At 40.5% G+C, this 17,115-nt stretch overlaps 1 protein-coding gene and 1 pseudogene across 47 annotated transcripts in view; both read left to right on the top strand.

The window, feature by feature from the left end:
• TFDP2 (transcription factor Dp-2) overlaps positions 1–17,115 on the top strand; it is a 197,046-nt gene that overhangs the window by 99,243 nt on the left and 80,688 nt on the right.
• On the top strand, positions 5,529–6,287 carry LOC106997092 (large ribosomal subunit protein eL19 pseudogene; annotated as a pseudogene).

Raw genomic sequence — 17,115 nt, 5'->3', positions numbered from 1 at the left:
GGCTGGAGTGCAGTGGCGTGATCTCAGCTCACTGCAAGCTCCGCCTCCCAGGTTCACACCATTCTCCTTCCTCAGCCTCCCGAGTAGCTGGGATTACAGGCATGTGCTACCACACCCAGCTAATTTTTTGTGTTTTTAGTAGAGACAGGGTTTCACCATGTTATCCCAGATGGTCTCTACCTCCTGACCTCGTGATCCGCCTGCCTCGGCCTCCCAAAGTGCTGGGATTATAGGCGTGAGCCACTGTATCTGGCCACTAGGAGCATATAGAAAGGCTAAAAGAGACAGAGAAGAGAAAACAGGGAACTAAAAGCAGTTCAGTGTCACAGAAGGATAGGTGTCTGGGATAAGAGTAAAGATGAAAACAAGAACCATTATCATAAAGGACCTTTTTTTTTTTTGAGATGGAGTCTTGCTCTATCACCCAGGCTGGAGTGCAGTGACTGGATCTTAGCTCACTGCAAGCTCTGCCTCCTGGGTTCAAGCGATTCTTCTGCCTCAACCTCCCAAGTAGCTGGAATTACAGACGCTTGCCACCACGCCCAGCTAATTTCTATATTTTTAGTAGAGATGGGGTTTTACCATGTTGACCAGGCTTGAACTCCTGACCTCGGCCTGTGATCTGCCCGCCTCGGCCTTCCACAGTGCTAGGATTACAGGCGTGAACCATCACACCCAGCCTGAATCTTCTAATTTATAAACATGTTTTTTCTCTCCATTAATTTGTCTTCTGTAGTTTCAGCAATATATTGCAGTTTTCATTGTATAGCTCTTGTACATATTTTGTTAGATTTATCCCTAAATATTTAATATTTTTATGCTATTGTAAATAATGTTTAAAATTTTTAATATCTGATTTCGTTTTGTTGGTAGAAGATAGAAATACAGTTCGTTTTTGTATATTGACCTTGCCGCCTGTGACCTTGCCAAACTGTGACCTTGTCAAACTCTTCTAGTCCATTTTTATAGATTCTGTAGGATTTTCCATATAGGCCAATATTTTGTTTGTATACAAAAAAGTTTTACATATTCCTTTCTTATTTTATACCTTTCATTTCCTTTCTTGACTCATTACACTGGCTGAGCCCTCTAGTTCATTGTCAAAGTAGTAAAGGTGTACATCATTGTCCTGTTCCTGATTTTAGGGGAAAAGTATTCAATTTTTTTTACCATAAGTATGATTTTTAGCTATGGGTTTTCTATAGTTTGATTTTTAGCATTTTGAGTGAGTTCCCATCTATTCCTTGTCTGCTGAGAGTTTTTGTCATAAATGATTGTTGAATTTTGTTAAATGCCTTACCTGCATCTATTGAAGATGATAATGTAGTTTTTCTTTTTTATTCTGATGATATGGGGAATTATATTGATCGATTTCCCAATGTTAAACCAACCTTCTATCATTCATGGGTTAAACTCCACTTAGGCATATGTTGTCCTTTTTATATATTCTAGAATTCAGTTAGCTAAAATTTCATTTAGAATTTTCGTGAGTGTTCATGAGGGATATTGGGCTGTAGTTTACTTATAATGGTTTTGTTTTGTTATTTTCTTTGTATGCCTTTTCTAAAGTACCTTTTAACCTTAGTCACCATCTTACTTTTGCTCACTATTTTCAGAGGATGAACACTTTTTATAAGAAGTCTGTGTTTTGAGTGCTATATGCCAGGAACTACAAGAAGCCCTTCATACTCATTATTTCATATAATCTTCAGAACTTTCTTGCAAGATAGGTGCTATTATCATACCCATTTTAGAGGTGGAAAAAAATGGAGACTCGGAGCAGTTAATTAATTTCCCAAGTGATAGAGGCAATTCAAATTAAGTCTTTCAGGCTGGGCACAGTGGCTCATACCTGTAATCCCACCACTCTGGGAGGCTGAGGCAAGAGGATCACGTGAGCCCAGGAGTTTGAGACCAGCCTGAGCAACGTAGTACAACCTTGTCTCTACAAAAAAAATTTAAAAGTTAGCCGGGCATGGTGCCATACTCCTGTAGTCCCAGCTACTGGGGAGGCTGAGGTGGGAGGGTTGCTTGAGCCTGGGAAGTCAAGGTTGTAGTGAGCTGTGATTGTGCCACTGTACTCCAGCCTGGGCAAAAGAGCGAGACCCTATAAAATAAAAAATCAAGTCTTTCAGATCAGAGGTCGAAAACTTCTCTGCATTTATATCTTTCTCTAGAAATCTTTTATTAGTTTGAAATATTATTGACAAAACAAGGAGGAATTCAGAAAACTATACCTCTACTGATCTTTTTTTTTTAACTTTTTTTCTCTTTTTTTGATTTTTTTTTTCCTTAAGACAGGGTCTGGCTCTGTCATCCAGGCTGGAGTATAGTGGTACGACCTCAGCTCACTGCAATGTCAGTCTCCCAGACTCAAGCAATTCTCCTACTCAGCCTCCTGAGCAGCTGGGATTACGGGTACATGCCACCACGCCCAGCTAATTTTTGTATTTTTAGTAGAGACGAGGTTTCACCACATTGTCCAGGCTGGTCTTGAACTCCTGGGCTTAAGAAATCAGCTCACCTCATCCTCCCAAGGTGCTAGGATTACAGGTGTGAGCCACCACACCCAGCTAATCTCAGAGCACCTCTTTATGCTAATTGGTTTTAATATTCTCTGTGTGCTTATTTTTCAGTTTGAGAGTATCTAATAATTAGCATATTAGGGCCAGGAGCGGTGGCTCACGCCTGTAATCCCAACACTTTGGGAGGCTAAGGCAGGTAGATCATCTGAGGTCAGGAGCTCAATTTCAGCCTGGCCAACGTGGTGAAACCCCGTCCCTACTAAAATGCAAAAATTAGCTGGGCATGGTGACAGGCGCCTTTAATCCCAGCTACTCGGCGGGCTGAGGCTGGAGAATCACTTGAACCCGGGAGGTGGAGGTTGCAATGAGCCGAGATTGCGCCACTGCACTGGAGCCTGGGCAAGAAGAACGAAACTCTGTCTCAAAAAAAAAAAAAAAAATAGCATGTTAGTTCACTAATTTGTAAGTTTTATCAAGCACACATTATTGTGGATTAACTTGAATGTTTCTAATTGGATATGTCAACCTAAAATGAAGAAATAGAGGCAAAACAAACATAAATGATAGTTTATTTGGGCAAAGCTTAAGGATTACAACCTGGGAACATAGATTCAAGTTGCCCTGAGTATACACTCCTATTAGCAGCAGTTACAAATGGAGTTTGAAAGGCAAAATAGGGGGACAGGGAGTAGACTGTACAAAGTTGTTAGGAATTCTCACTGGTTTACAGAAATAACATTAATTAGTGATTGACTATACATTGTTAACCTATAAGGTGTGGATTATAGTGTTATTATAATTCACACCTGCTGTGGATTATTAAGCTAATTTATGGCTACTTGTGGCAATAGTAAGCAGTTTCAACAGATGAATACATAGCTCAAAGGAGGGGAGTAGGCATGATTGTAATCTCATTTTAATGTCTATCTAGGCCTGATATTTAAAAGGACTTGCATTCCTCAGATAAAAGTTATTTTCTCAGTTGCTACAGTGCTTCAGTTTAAACTTCACATCTATTGGAAGTCTTTCAACTTTATTAATCTGGATTAGAGGTTCCTTGAGAGAAAATGCCACTTTCTTTTTTAATATCCTGTATTTAATGTGCTCAATAGTATCAGTAGGCATATTTCTGTTTATGTAAGATTGTAGTGTGGCTTAAGGCAGAAGAGGGGCAAGAGCACACGAGAAGCTCTCTCTTCCACTTACCTGCCTTTCCCAGGTTAAATGTGTGCTAGATTATTTTCAGACCTTTCGGGCTCAAAAAATCAACTGGGAAGCCCGAGTTTAGATGACAGCTAGCTGGTGGGACCCAACTTAATTTTCTCTATTATGCTTCGGTCAAATTTGGGAAAATACACAAAAAAGCAAAGCTACAAATAGAAACTGGGAATACAGATTAAAATGTGCCAGGCAACAGGAGGAATTTCGATGAGTAGAAATGAAGATAGATCTCTGAGACAAAATAGCCGGGACAGGCAGGAAAAAGGTAGATTTCTACCCTTCTCTACTTCATACCTACAAATTTAAGGAAGTGGGATCTTTACCAACCAGAAACTTGGCAGCTTCCCACCAACCCCATGTTGCAACTGCTATCTGCAACAACCAGGGCTCTTTTTCTCCCTCCCATCTCTCTTATCATTACCTCTGTACTTCCCTTGGTGACCAGAGCGCTGTAAAGGCAGTGGCAGAAGTGGATTTGTTGGGGTACATTTTCAGATGTGATGAAATAGTGGTGAGAAGGGGCAAAGAGAAAATCCATGGGAGCAGTATGCCTTTTCTCAGGCCCTACTTTAGACAGACATACAGATTAAGCTTTTTATTATGGAAAATTTCAAATATTTACAGGAGTAAAGAGAACAGTTTAATAAACCAATCATCAGCTTAAACAACTCTTAGTTAGGTCCTGTTTTTGACTAGAGAAGAACTATATTCTGTTTCAAAGTATGTAGGATTAGATTGCCAATCACATGCACATGGAACAAGACAACAGGGTCAGAAGATCTTCCTTAGTTTATCAGCGCCATAGTAAATCTGGGATTCATACATTAGATATACAAATTGACTTCAAGTCATGACAAACTGAACTGTTGAGCAAAATTCTGTTATCTAAAGAGTATATAATTTTAATTTGATCATCAAAGGGATCTTTAATCCCCCAAATAGATGAGAGCCATAGTATTATGTGACTGCTCAATACTAGATCTGGCATGTGTGGATAAAGTTTAAAGTCAGGCCAGGCATGGTGGCTCACACCTGTAATCCCAGCACTTTGGGAGAACCCAAGGTGGGTGGATCACTTGAGATCAGGATTTTGAGACCAGCCTAGCCAACATGGTGAAATCCCATCCCTACTTTAAAAAAAAAAAAAAAAAAAAAAATTCAAAAAATTAGCCAGGCATGGTGGCATTCGCCTGTAGTCCCAGCCACTTGGGAGGCTGAGGCAGAAGAATCCTTTGAACCCAGGAGGTGGAGGTTGCAGTGATCTGAGATACTGCCACTGCACTCCAGCCTGGGCGACAAAGTGAGACTTGGTCTAAAAAAAAAAAGAAAAAAAAAGTCAAATAATACCGAGGTGGACAGATACCACCTAGAATTTACTTTTTTCTTAGCAAACACCAAACTTGGATAGATTTCTCAACTTTCAGATAATTGGCAGAAATTTTTTAAGGCATCATGGGGTTTATTAAGAAATTATTCAAAACACGACCAGGCGTGATGGCTCACACCTGTAATCCCAGCACTTTGGGAGGCTGAGGCGGGCAGATCATGAGGTCAAGAGATCGAGACCAGCCTGGCTAACATGGTGAAACCCTATCTCTACTAAAATTACAAAAATTAGCTGGGCATGGTGGTGCACGCCTGTAGTCCCAGCTACTTGGGAGGCTGAGGCAGGAGAATCACTTGAACCTGGGAGGCAGAGGTTGCAGTGAGCCGAGATTGCGCAACTACACTCCAGACTGGTCACAGAGCATGACTCTGTCTCAAAAAAAAAAAAAAAAAAGCCCTTTTGCTGCTGCGGCCACAGCCATGAGTATGCTCAGGGTTCAGAAGAGGCTGGCCTCTTCTGTCCTCCGCTGTGGCAGGGAGAAGGTCTGGTTGGACCCCAGTGAGACTAATGAAATCGCCAATGCCAACTCCCGTCAGCAGATCTGGAAGCTGATCAAAGATGGGCTGATCATCGCAAGCCTGTTGACAGTCCATTCCCGGGCTTAATGCCTGAAGAATACCTTGGCCCGCCGGAAGGCAGGCACATGCGCATAGTAAGTGGAAGGGTACAGCCAATGTACATTGAACGTACAAGCGCAGAATGCCAGAGAAGGTCGCATGGATTCTGCGCCGGCTGCTTAGAAGATACTGTGAGTCTAAGAAGATTGATCGCCGTATGTATCACAGCCTGTACCTGAAGGTGAAGGGAAATGTGTTCAAAAACAAGCGGATTCTCATGGAGCACATCCACAAGCTGAAAGCGGACAAGGCCCGCAAGAACCTCCTGGTTGACCAGGCTGAGGCCCGCAGGTCTAAGGCCAAGGAAGCAGGCAAGTGCCGTGAAGAGCGCTTGCAGGCCAAAAAGGAGGAGATCAAGACTTTGTCCAAGGAGGAAGAGACCAAGAAATAAAAGCTCCCCCTTTGTCTGTACATACTGGCCTCCGTGATTACATAGACCAGCCATTTAAATAAAACAAGCCTTTATCTGCTTGCAAAAATAAATTAGCTGAGCATGGTGGAAAGTGCTTGTAATCCCCGATACTTGGGAGGCTGAGGCAGGAGGATCCCTTCAACCCAGGAGGGGGAAGTTGCAGTGAGCCAGGATCGCACCACTGCACTCCAGCCTGGGCGATAGAGTGAGACTCAGTCTCAATAAATAAATAAATAAATAAATAAATAAATAAATAAATAAATAACAAAAATAAGCATCGCCGGGCGTGGTGGCTCACGCCTGTAATCCCAGCACTTTGGGACGCCATGGCGGTTGGATCACCGGAGGTCGGGAGTTCGAGACCAGCCTTACCAACAAGGAGAAACCCCGTCTGTACTAAAAATACAAAAAAATTAGCCAGGCATGTTGGCCCATGCTTGTAATCCCAGCTACCTGGGAGGCTGAGGCAGGAGAATTACTTGAACCCGGGAGGTGGAGGTTGCAGTGAGCGATCGAGCCATTGCACTCCAGCCTGGGCAACAAAAGCGAAACTCAGTCTAAAAAAATAAATAAGCATCTAGGCAAGAAGTAAAAAGAGACTGCTACAAAAAGCTATACATAAAATTCGCCACAGATTTTCTGCTGCACTAATAAATGGTAGGAGAAAAAAAAAAAAACCACTGGTGAGGCGCAGTGACTCACGCCTGTAATCCCAGCACTTTGGGAGGCCGAGGCAGGCGGATCTCGAGGTCAAGAGATCGAGACCATCCTGACCAACATGGTGAAACCCTGTCTCTACTAAAAGTACAAAAATTACCTGGGCGTGGTGGTAAGTGCCAGAGGAGCTGGCAGTCCCAGCTTCTCAGGAGGCTGTGGCAGGAGAATCGCTTGAACCCGGGAGGTGGAGGTTGCGGTGAGCCAAGATCATGCCACTATACTCCAGCCCCCTGGCAACAGCGAGACTTCGTCTAAAAAAAAACACTATTTACAGTGTTATTAGGAAAAAGAAAATGTCTTACTAGCAAAAGACAAATAATAAGAGATAGTGTTGAGCAGTGAACATAACAGAGTAACAAATATAAGACCACTTTTTAGTAATTAGAATAAAAATGAATACATTAACATGTAAGTTTAAAAGATAAACTCATGAATTGTCAAAAACCATATCTAAGACTCACATTACCTGATTTTTGAGGCCTACGATAAAGCTGCAATAATCAAGATAATGTGTTATTGGCAAAAGAATGGACACATATATCAGTAGAACAGAATAAACAGCCCAAAAATAGACTCACCCAAATATAGTCACCTGATCTCTGAAAAAGGAGCAAAGACAGTTTAATGGAGGAAAGGGTTTTTTCCAGCATATGATGCTGGAACAATCGAAGTCCATATGCAAAAAAATGAACCTAGGCATAGACCTTATACTTTTCACAAAAAATTAACTCAAAATGGATCATAGACCTAAATGTAAAATATAAAACTATTAAACTTCTGGAAGAAAAATAGAAGAAAATCTATGTAACCTTGGGTTTGGCAATGACTTTTTAGATACAACACCAAAAGCATGATTCATGAAAGAGAAAACTGATGTTGGTGTTCGTTAAAATTAAAACTTCTTGTATTAGTCCATTTTCATACTGCTATGAAGAAATACCTGACGCTGGATAATTTATAAAGGAAAGAGGTTTAATGGACTTACAGTTCCACATGGCTGGGGAGGCCTCACAATCATGGCAGAAGGCAAAGGAAGAGCAAAGGCACGTCTTACATGATGGCAGGCAAGAGAGTGTGTGCAGAGGAACTGCCTTTTATAAAACCATCAGATCTTGTAAGACTTATTCACTGTCATGGGAACAGCATGGGAAAAACCCGCCCTCATAATTCATTATCTCCCACCGGGTCCTTCCCATGACACATGGGGATTAAGGGAACCACAGTTCAAGATGAGATTTTGGTGGGGCCACAGCCAAACAATATAACTTCTACTCTGAGAAAGAAAGATACTGTTAAGAGAATGAAAAGACAGGCCATGGGCTGGAAGAAAGTACTTTCAAGATACATTTCTGTTAAAGGACTTTGTGATGTTAGTCAATTGCAAAGTTTTGAAGCAGTGCACAAGTCAGCCCTCACGACATCAGTTGCAAGTTCAGAGGTTTCCAGAACTACGTTTAGGATTGATAATTCACTAGGAGAACTGAAAGAACTCATTGCAAGCTGTTATACTCACAGTTACGGTTTATTACAGCTGAAGGAGACAGATTAAAATTTGTCAAAAGAAAAGGCACATAGGACGGAGTCCAGGAAAGTATCAAATACAGTTAGAAACCCCACAATACATTTTTAGTGGTTGCTTTAGAGTCTTGATTATCTTTTCTTTTTTTGTTTAAAGGTCTTGCTCTGTCATCCAGGCTGCGGTGTAGTGTTATGATCATGGCTCACCGTAGCCTCAAACTCGTGGGCTCAAGTGATTTTCCTCTCTTAGCCTCCCAAGTAGCTGAGGCTACAAGTGTGAGCTAACATACCCAGCTAATTTATTTTTTATTAAAAAAATTTTTAGCCGAGCGTGGTGGCTCACACCTGTAATCCCAACATTTTGGGAGGCCAAGTTGGACGGATCAACTAAGGTCAGGAGTTCAAGACCAGCCTGACCAACATGGAGAAACCCTGTCTCTACTAAAAATGCAAAATTAGCCGGGTGTGATGGTGGTGCCTGCCTGTAATCCCAGCTACTCAGGAGGGTGAGGCAGAAGAATCTCTTGAACCTGGTATGCAAAGGTTGCGGTGAGCTGCGATTGTGCCATTGCACTCCAGCCTGGGCAACAAGAGCAAGACTCCGTCTCAAAAAAAAATTTTTTTTTGTAGAGATAGGGTTTTGCTGTGTTATTCAGGGTGGTCTCAAACTCCTGGCCTCAGGCAGTTCTTCTGCCTAAGCTTCCCAAAGTGCTGGGATTATAGGCATAAGCCACTGAGCCTACCATAGAATATTAGTATCTTTTGAAGTGATTAAAAAGAGAAAAGATTTTCTTCCAGTCTAATGATGAGAAAAATGAAAGAACAGTTATTTTAAAGCCCCTCACTGATACTTCCAACATCTAGGTCATAAATGAGTCTGGTTCTGTTGATAGCTTTATCTCTTGGTAAAGTGCATGCCTGTGTGTGTGTATGTGTGTTTTATTTTGTGTATGTCTTGTAATTTTTAGTTTAATGGCAAACATCATGTATACAAAAACAGTAGAGACTGAGGTAGATGGTATTTATGTCTGGATATAAGCATACCTCTCCCATCAGGCCAATTGCCTATGACATTGAGTCAACCTAGTCTGGAGTTGAGGTGGATTTGGATTTTGATGTTGGTATCATTATGTTCAGTGTACTTGGGCTGCTGTTACCTTGTACTTGGAGCCTGGGGTACCAGATAGTTTTTCTTCAGTGTTCCTGTTCCACTGTTGGCTTTCCTCAGTCCCATCATGCCTCTATCACAGAGGGGGAGTCTCTGTTCATATCCTTGCCCCTTCACTAGTGGTTGACTGATGCTGCTTGTTACGCAGTGCTAGGCTTATGGTGGTGTCATAGGTGGTTTTCTATTGTCCTGGGTCAGCCTTAGCTTTAGGCAGTCCCTGTTCATTTGAACCTCAGGGGTGGTATTTTAATCTGCCCTTTCCTGAGCAGTAGAAACCTCTGCTTGGCATCAGAATCCTGGGCCAGTGAGGATTCTCAGCTTCTTGCCCAGAAACAAGATGTTTGCTTCTACCTCTTCCCCAGCAGCAGCAGGGTATGTGAGAGGTGGGAGGATTACTTGAACTCAGGAGGTCGAAGCTGCAGTGAGCCATGATAGTGCCACCACACTCCAGGCTGGGTGACAGAGCAAGACCCTGTCTCAAAACAACAACAACCCAAAAACCTGTCAGGGTCATCAGGAACAAAGCATAGCCAATAGCCAAGAAACTGTCACATAACAGAGAAGACTAAGGAAACCTGATGACTAAATGTAATACAAATAAAAAAATAAATATTGACACTATAAGAAAAAATAGGGCAGCAGAATGGGTAATTCACAGGAGAAGAAATGCAAATGGCTAATAAAAATATGAGTATGAATTCAACTTCACTAGTAATTAAACTGCAAATGTAAATGACAAAAGCTGATTTTTGCCAGTCACATTAGCAAAGGGTTGTTTTTGTTAATACTGGCATTTGGCAAGATTGTAGAGAATATGGGAACTCAGAATGATACAACCTCTCTAGAGGATAATTTGCACAGTACCATATCAAAAGGCTTAAAATTGTACAAATTATTTGACTTAGCCATGTCTCTGCTGTTGATTTATCCTAATAAAGTAAAGGAAGATCTGTGGGAAGATTTAGTCAAAGGGTGCCTATCATAGCATTGTTAATAATAATGAAAAATTGGAAGCAGCATGATAATTAACAGTATATTGTGATATTCTTGTATGGTGGTATTCTGTAGATATTAAAAGTTAAACAATTTGTTAAGTTCAAAAAATTTAACATGTATGGTGTGATCCTCTTTTCCGTAAAAAAAAAAAATGTAGTATAGAAAGACTCAATACGTGTACACAGAACATTAATTGTAATTTTTGGATGATTGAATTCTAGATTATTTTTGTTTCTTCCTGTGTGCTTTTCTATATTTTGCAGTTTTTTTCTGACATGAGCATGTGCAGTATTTTGGACATCATATAAAAAGCTATTTAAAAACAAAATATTTTTCCTCTATCAGTTAGCAAAGATTCTTAAAATTATTACCTTTGTTGGCAAAGGTATGAGAAATTGGTATCTTTATTTTATATCCACTTCTTATTCTGTCTATTTATTGTTATCTTCTTATCTACAGTATTTCTACTTATTCTTTTTTGTTTTTGAGACGGAGTCTCGCTCTGTCACCGGCTGGAGTGCAGTGGTGCAAGCTTGGCTCACTGCAAGCTCTGCCTCCCGGGTTCACGCCATTCTCCTGTCTCAGCCTCCCAAGTAGCTGGGACTACAGGCGCCTGCCACTGCACTTGGCTAATTTTTTGTATTTTTAGTAGAGATGGGATTTCACCGTGTTAGCCAGGATGGTCTCAATCTCCTGACCTCATGATCTGCCTGCCTGGGCCTCCCAAAGTGCTGGGATTACAGGCGTGAGCCACTGCACCTGGCCCTTTTACTTCTTCTTTGTGTCTACTTGTGTTGGGGACGAAAATCAGCAAAAGCACTCTTGGGAAGCAAATTGGTAATAAATATCAAACCCCTTAAGATAATTTATATTCTTCCACTCAGTAGAAAGGCTTTTGGGGGATTTGTCATTAGAAAAGAATCAGAGATGTGGGTGGAGACATGTTTATTGCATGATGATATATAACTGCAAAATATGAAGACTGTAAATATCCATTTAAAAGGGAAATAAAGCATGACACAACTGTATAGTGGAATATTATGCATTCATGATAATATTCACAGAATATTTATTGATGTCTGATAATCTTGCTCCTTAATCTTTTGCTCAGAATGGCATCCATGATTCTGTTTCTTTCCCCCATGTTTTTTACTGTAGTCCTAGATAAGAAAATAAGAACTGAATTCTTTTATTTTGTATAAACAACCACAACTAGTAAATTACTTTTCCCCCTGCAAAACCATTTCCTTATGTGTATTTGTCTTCCTCAGTTTCAGTTTATTTGCTTTACTTTAATTATGGATATTATGTGAACCTTTGCACAGTTCTGTTTTTCTGCCTGATCTTCTCCCTGCTTTTACCATGGCTGAGACCTCTTCACCTTCTAAGTTGCAACTTAAATAGTACTCAGAGAGGTCTTCTTGGACCACCTTATCTATAATAAAAGAGCATAAAATGTATTAATAATATCCCTTTCCATCTTTGTAATGCCCACTAGTTTTTTTCATTGCCGTTAACACAGTTGATGATGTTTTTGTATTTATTTGCTTGTTTATAATGTGTCCTCCATTAGACTGTAACTTCCTGAGGCTAGGAATTATATCTTCACAAGTATATTTTTAGGTCCTCTCCTAATGTCTGGCACATGTAAACAGTCAGCAAATATGTGTAGATTGAATGAACAAACTAAATTTTGCAGTTTTGATGGTAGCTTATTGAGAATTTATCATGTAACTTAGTTAAAAGTTTTTATACAAAAGTTATTCTTAAAACACATATTTATTTTAGCTATATTGGTTTGATATTTAATGTATTTTGTGTAGGAATATAGAGGAAGAAGTTAGGTTACACTCGAGGCCATAGAGAGTCTTATAATGAGTTGAAACTACCATTGGATGCTGAGGAGTGTGTAGAATTTGAAGAGACAAAAAAGAGGGGAAAAGACATTTTGAACAAGACTGCCCCATGAGTTTTTTAAGACAGGACAGCAGGAATATCTTTAGCATGTTTGGGAAAACATTACAGAGAATTGTAGGTGACTATTGGAGCTAGTTGCTGGTAATTATAAACGGAATGTTACTAGTTACAAAATTTCATCTAGGTGTAATCATAAAGAGCCTGGAAAGAAAGCCAAGGTAGTTGGAATATCTTTTGTATTCAGGGGAGTTCTTTTAACAGATGGGAAGCTACTGAAGGTATTTGATCAAGTGAAGGTCGCTTTTCATTTATTTATTTGTTTAATAGCTATTTATTGAGTGCATGTTGTCTACTACGTGGTCTTCTAGATGAGGAGGGTACAGAGATGGAATAGGAGGGCTGGAGAGCCAAAAACTGGCTGTGGAGGAACTCACAGACTACAGGAAGTGAGAGACATGCAAATTACAAAGGGCTGTGATAAATGTTATAATAAATGCACATCATCAATACTGTGGGAACTCAAAATAGGACCAGGTCTATTCAGGTAATTGTGAATATCTTAACCAAGGAGGTGACATTTTCTATGGGTTTTGGAGGATAAGCACTAATTTACCAGATGAAGAAAATTCTGACCTTAGCAGTAAGGTCATAGACCGTTCAGGGAATGGTAAATAAGTCATGCAGCTGGAATCATGGAAGATGAGCCTAGAAAAACAGTTATCCTAAAACAGTTATCCATTAAAGACCTTGTATTATCTATTTAATAAGGAACCATCAAAAGTTTTTATATAGAGGACTGAAGTGATCTTTATTTTTTTCCCATCCAGAATAGTTTATTTGGCACAAATGGGCTAGTATATGCCGTGGAGAACAATATTAGGCTTTAGTAAGCTTTTTGATTAAAATCTCATTGAATTCATATCTGTAATTAATACCAATAGTAACCAAGTATATGGACTTTGAGAAGTCAAGAACTTGATTAGTATATTAGTCCATTTTCACACTGCTGATAAATACATTCCCTAGACCTGGCAATTTACAAAAGAAAGAGGTTTAATTGGACTTACAGTTCCATGTGGCTGAAGCCTCACAATTATGCAGGAAGGCAAGGAGTAACAAGTCATGTCTTATGTGTATGGCAGCAGGCAAAGAGAGGAGTGCTTGTGCAGGAAAACTCCCCCTTACAGTAACCAGCAGATCTCGTGAGACTTACTATCACAAGAACAGCACCGGAAAGACCTGCCCCCATGATTCAATTACCTCCCACCAGGTCCCTCCCACAAGACATGGGAATTCAAGATGAGATTTGAGTGGGGACACACCCAAACCATATCAATTAGAATCTCAGTGTTACCACTTGCTAGCATTTATGCAAGTTATTTGATGTTAGTAAGCCTCCATTTTCTCATCTCTCTCAGTGAGGCTTATGAGTGATTTGTGGGCTCTTTTGACCAAGGAAATGTAATGAGGTTGCTGTTAGATGGGGGAGAGAGTCAAATGAGACTCTTCATTAGACATACTATTGTCTCAGTGTACTCTGAGTACTGAGTGAAGATAGACCTTGAGACAGCCATAAAAAGATAGAAATTTAATCCATAAAGGCAATTAGTTCAAAGTAGGTTTTTGTATGGCATACTTAAAGATTTGGAGACAGGAACTAATGAAAGTTTTTAAACAGCAATCCATATGTTCCACTTTTCCCAGACAGCTTCTAATTATTTATAGTGTGCCCCTTTCACTCCTAATGGTGATTCAGTCAGTCACCTTCTGAAACAGCAGTACAGCAAAAGAGATGGCTGTGGTTGAGCCATTTAGAATACAAGTAATAAGAAAAAAATAAAGGAACCACTTCACAAGTGTCGGGGTGGAAACAGAGAAGGAATAGTCTTTATAAAAGCCAAGAGAAGGCTGGGCATGGTGGCTCATGCCTGTAATCCCAGCACTTTGGGAGGCCGAGGTGGGCTGATCACAAGGTCAGGGGATCGAGACCATCATGGTTAACACGGCGAAACCCCGTCACTAATAAAGGTACAAAAATTAGCCAGGCATGGTCGTGGGTGCCTGTAGTCCCAGCAGCTGCTCGGGAGGCTGATACAGGAGAATGGTGTGAACCTGGGAGGCGGAGCTTGCAGTGAGCCGAGATCACACCACTGCACTCCAGCCTGGGTGACAGAGCGAGACTCCGTCTCAAAAAAAAAAAAAATCCAAGAGAAGACAGTTGTAATAGTATTAAGAAGATGGGATTTGTAAGATCAGCAAGGCCAGAATACAGCAAGCCTGTGGAGCATAAGCACACATTATTAGATTTTTCAAGGCAGAGCTCATTTAGAGCTACTTTAGACAACACAGTTCATTTGAGCAGTTGGATGGAAGCCAAATTGGGTTTTTGTTTTTTTGTTTTATTTTTTGAGGATAAGGACTATGCCTTGTTTGTTTTTGTATCTCTAGTGCCTAACACAGTGGTTATGTCAGAGGTACTTGGTGCATTTTTGAAGATTTAATAATTAATTAATAGTTGGTACAAAAGCTGAGATAGTGGCTATAGATACCACACTAAAAAATTTTGGTGGTTAAAGAGAGATGGGAAGTAGGATGTTTTTAGTTTGGTTAGCAGTTAGAAGGGAACAATCTCTGCATTTGAAATGTTAAGATGAACTCAGTGGAAAGAGAAATATTAAAGTTTCTGAAGAAGGAAGTAAGTTTGAAAGCTAAAGCCCTTGCTGCCTACAAAAGACCCTTTTGCAAAGTGGACCCTCCTGGTTCAGTTATCTCACCCTTTGGGATTCTGTGAGCCTGTTGAGCCAACTAATTCCTTTCACGTTAAACTAGTTTGAGTTCGATTTCCGTCCCTTATAACTAAACAAATACTTGAATTTGGATGAAGTATTCTGACTCTAATGCTCATGCTTTCTCCACTATACCATATTTCTTCTCTAAGGCTAAAGGTATTATCTCCAAAATTTTGTCCCTTCCTAACTTGTGAGGTCTTTAGTGAACTATTTCTGTCCTCTCTAGAATCTTTGCTTTCTTTCTCTCCTATAGGTCCCTCTCCACATAGCTTGTGTAGGCCTCCCTTATCTTTGTGAAGCCTTCAACTTAATTCTGTGGGCCCCACTAATCTGTGATAAAGCATGCATAGGGGTTTTGGTAGAAGATAAGGTTAACACAGGTAAATTGGGGCTGGGGCTATATTGAGAAAAATTTGGATTACTAATTTAAGTGGTTTGCCGTTGATTTCTAGATCAGAGATGTTTAATAGAACTTTCTTCAGTGATGGAAATGTTCTGTATCTACAGTGTTCAATACAGTAGCTGTTAGCCACATGCAGCTCCATAGAGCACTTGACATGTGGCTAGCATGACTGATAAATCAAATTTTAAATTTAATTTTATTTATCTATTTTTATAAGACAGTGTCTCGCTCAGTCACCCAGGCTGGAGTGCAGCGGTGTTATCTTGACTCACTGCAACCTCCGCCTCCTGGGTTCAAGTGATTCTTCTGCCTCAGCCTCCCAAGTAGCTGGGACTACAGGGGCCATGCCCAGCTAATTTTTTAAATTTTAGTAGAGGTGGGGTTTCACCATGTTGGCCAGGCCAGTCTTGAACTTCTGACCTCAGGTGATCTACCCGCTTCAGCCTCCCAAAGTGCTGGGATTACAAGCATGAGCCACCATGCCTGGCCGATTTTATTTAATTTTAATCACTTTAAATTTAAATGGCCACATGTGGCTAAGGCTACCATTTTGGATGGTATAGCTGTAGACATCAGAAGTTATATTTCTCATTTTGTTTTGTTTTTAAACTAGGAGAATGATATATGTTAGAAAAAAAAATTGGAAACAATGTGGGCATTTGGGTTGTGAGGATGAGGGAAGAAGAAAATCACTTTCTGTTCTTGATATTAATGCCTTTAACAAGGGTGAGGAACCTAGGAGGATGAGTGGGTTTTGGGAAGGTAGACAGGAAGTTCAATACTGCAGAGGCTGAGTTGAGATTATGGGATATATAAACAGAGATGTCCAATAGGCATCTAAATAAGAATTTACAGCAGAACAGAAAAAGCCAGGGCTGGGAGTATAAATTTCTGTAGTCATCTATGTAGAGGTGATAAAGCTATGGAAAATAGGTAACATCCTCTAGAGTGGGAGTGTAGATCTTGAAGAAAAGAGCATCGAGCACAGAACTCAGAAAAATGTGCATATTGAAAAAGTAGAGCTAAGCATGGTGGCTCACACCTGTAATCCCAGCACTGTGGAGGGAGGCAGGAGGATCACTTGAGCCCAGGAGTTCAGCCTGGGCAACATAGCGAAACCCTGTCTCTACAAAAAATACAAAATTAGCCAGGCATGGTGGTGCACACCTGTGGTCCCAGCTACTTGGGAGGCTGAAGTGGGAGGGATCACCTGAGCCCAGGAGATTGAGGCTATAGTGAGCTGTGCTCACACCACAGCACATCACCTCCAGCCTGGGTGACAGAACAAAACGCTCTCTCTCTGAAAAAAAAAAAAAAAAGAGAGAAAGAAAAGAAAAAGTGGAAAGAGGAAGAGCAGCAGGCAAACATGAAATATGAAATATTTACTATGCAATGTTTTTAAGAAATTGACACCTAACCATGCAAGTGACAGCAGAAAGTTTTTA

The sequence above is a fragment of the Macaca mulatta genome, chromosome 2 (assembly GCF_049350105.2).
Source record: "Macaca mulatta isolate MMU2019108-1 chromosome 2, T2T-MMU8v2.0, whole genome shotgun sequence".
Classification (NCBI taxonomy): domain Eukaryota; kingdom Metazoa; phylum Chordata; class Mammalia; order Primates; family Cercopithecidae; genus Macaca; species Macaca mulatta.
Note: the sequence above shows the minus strand (reverse complement) of the source record. Positions and strands in the feature narration are given on the sequence as shown.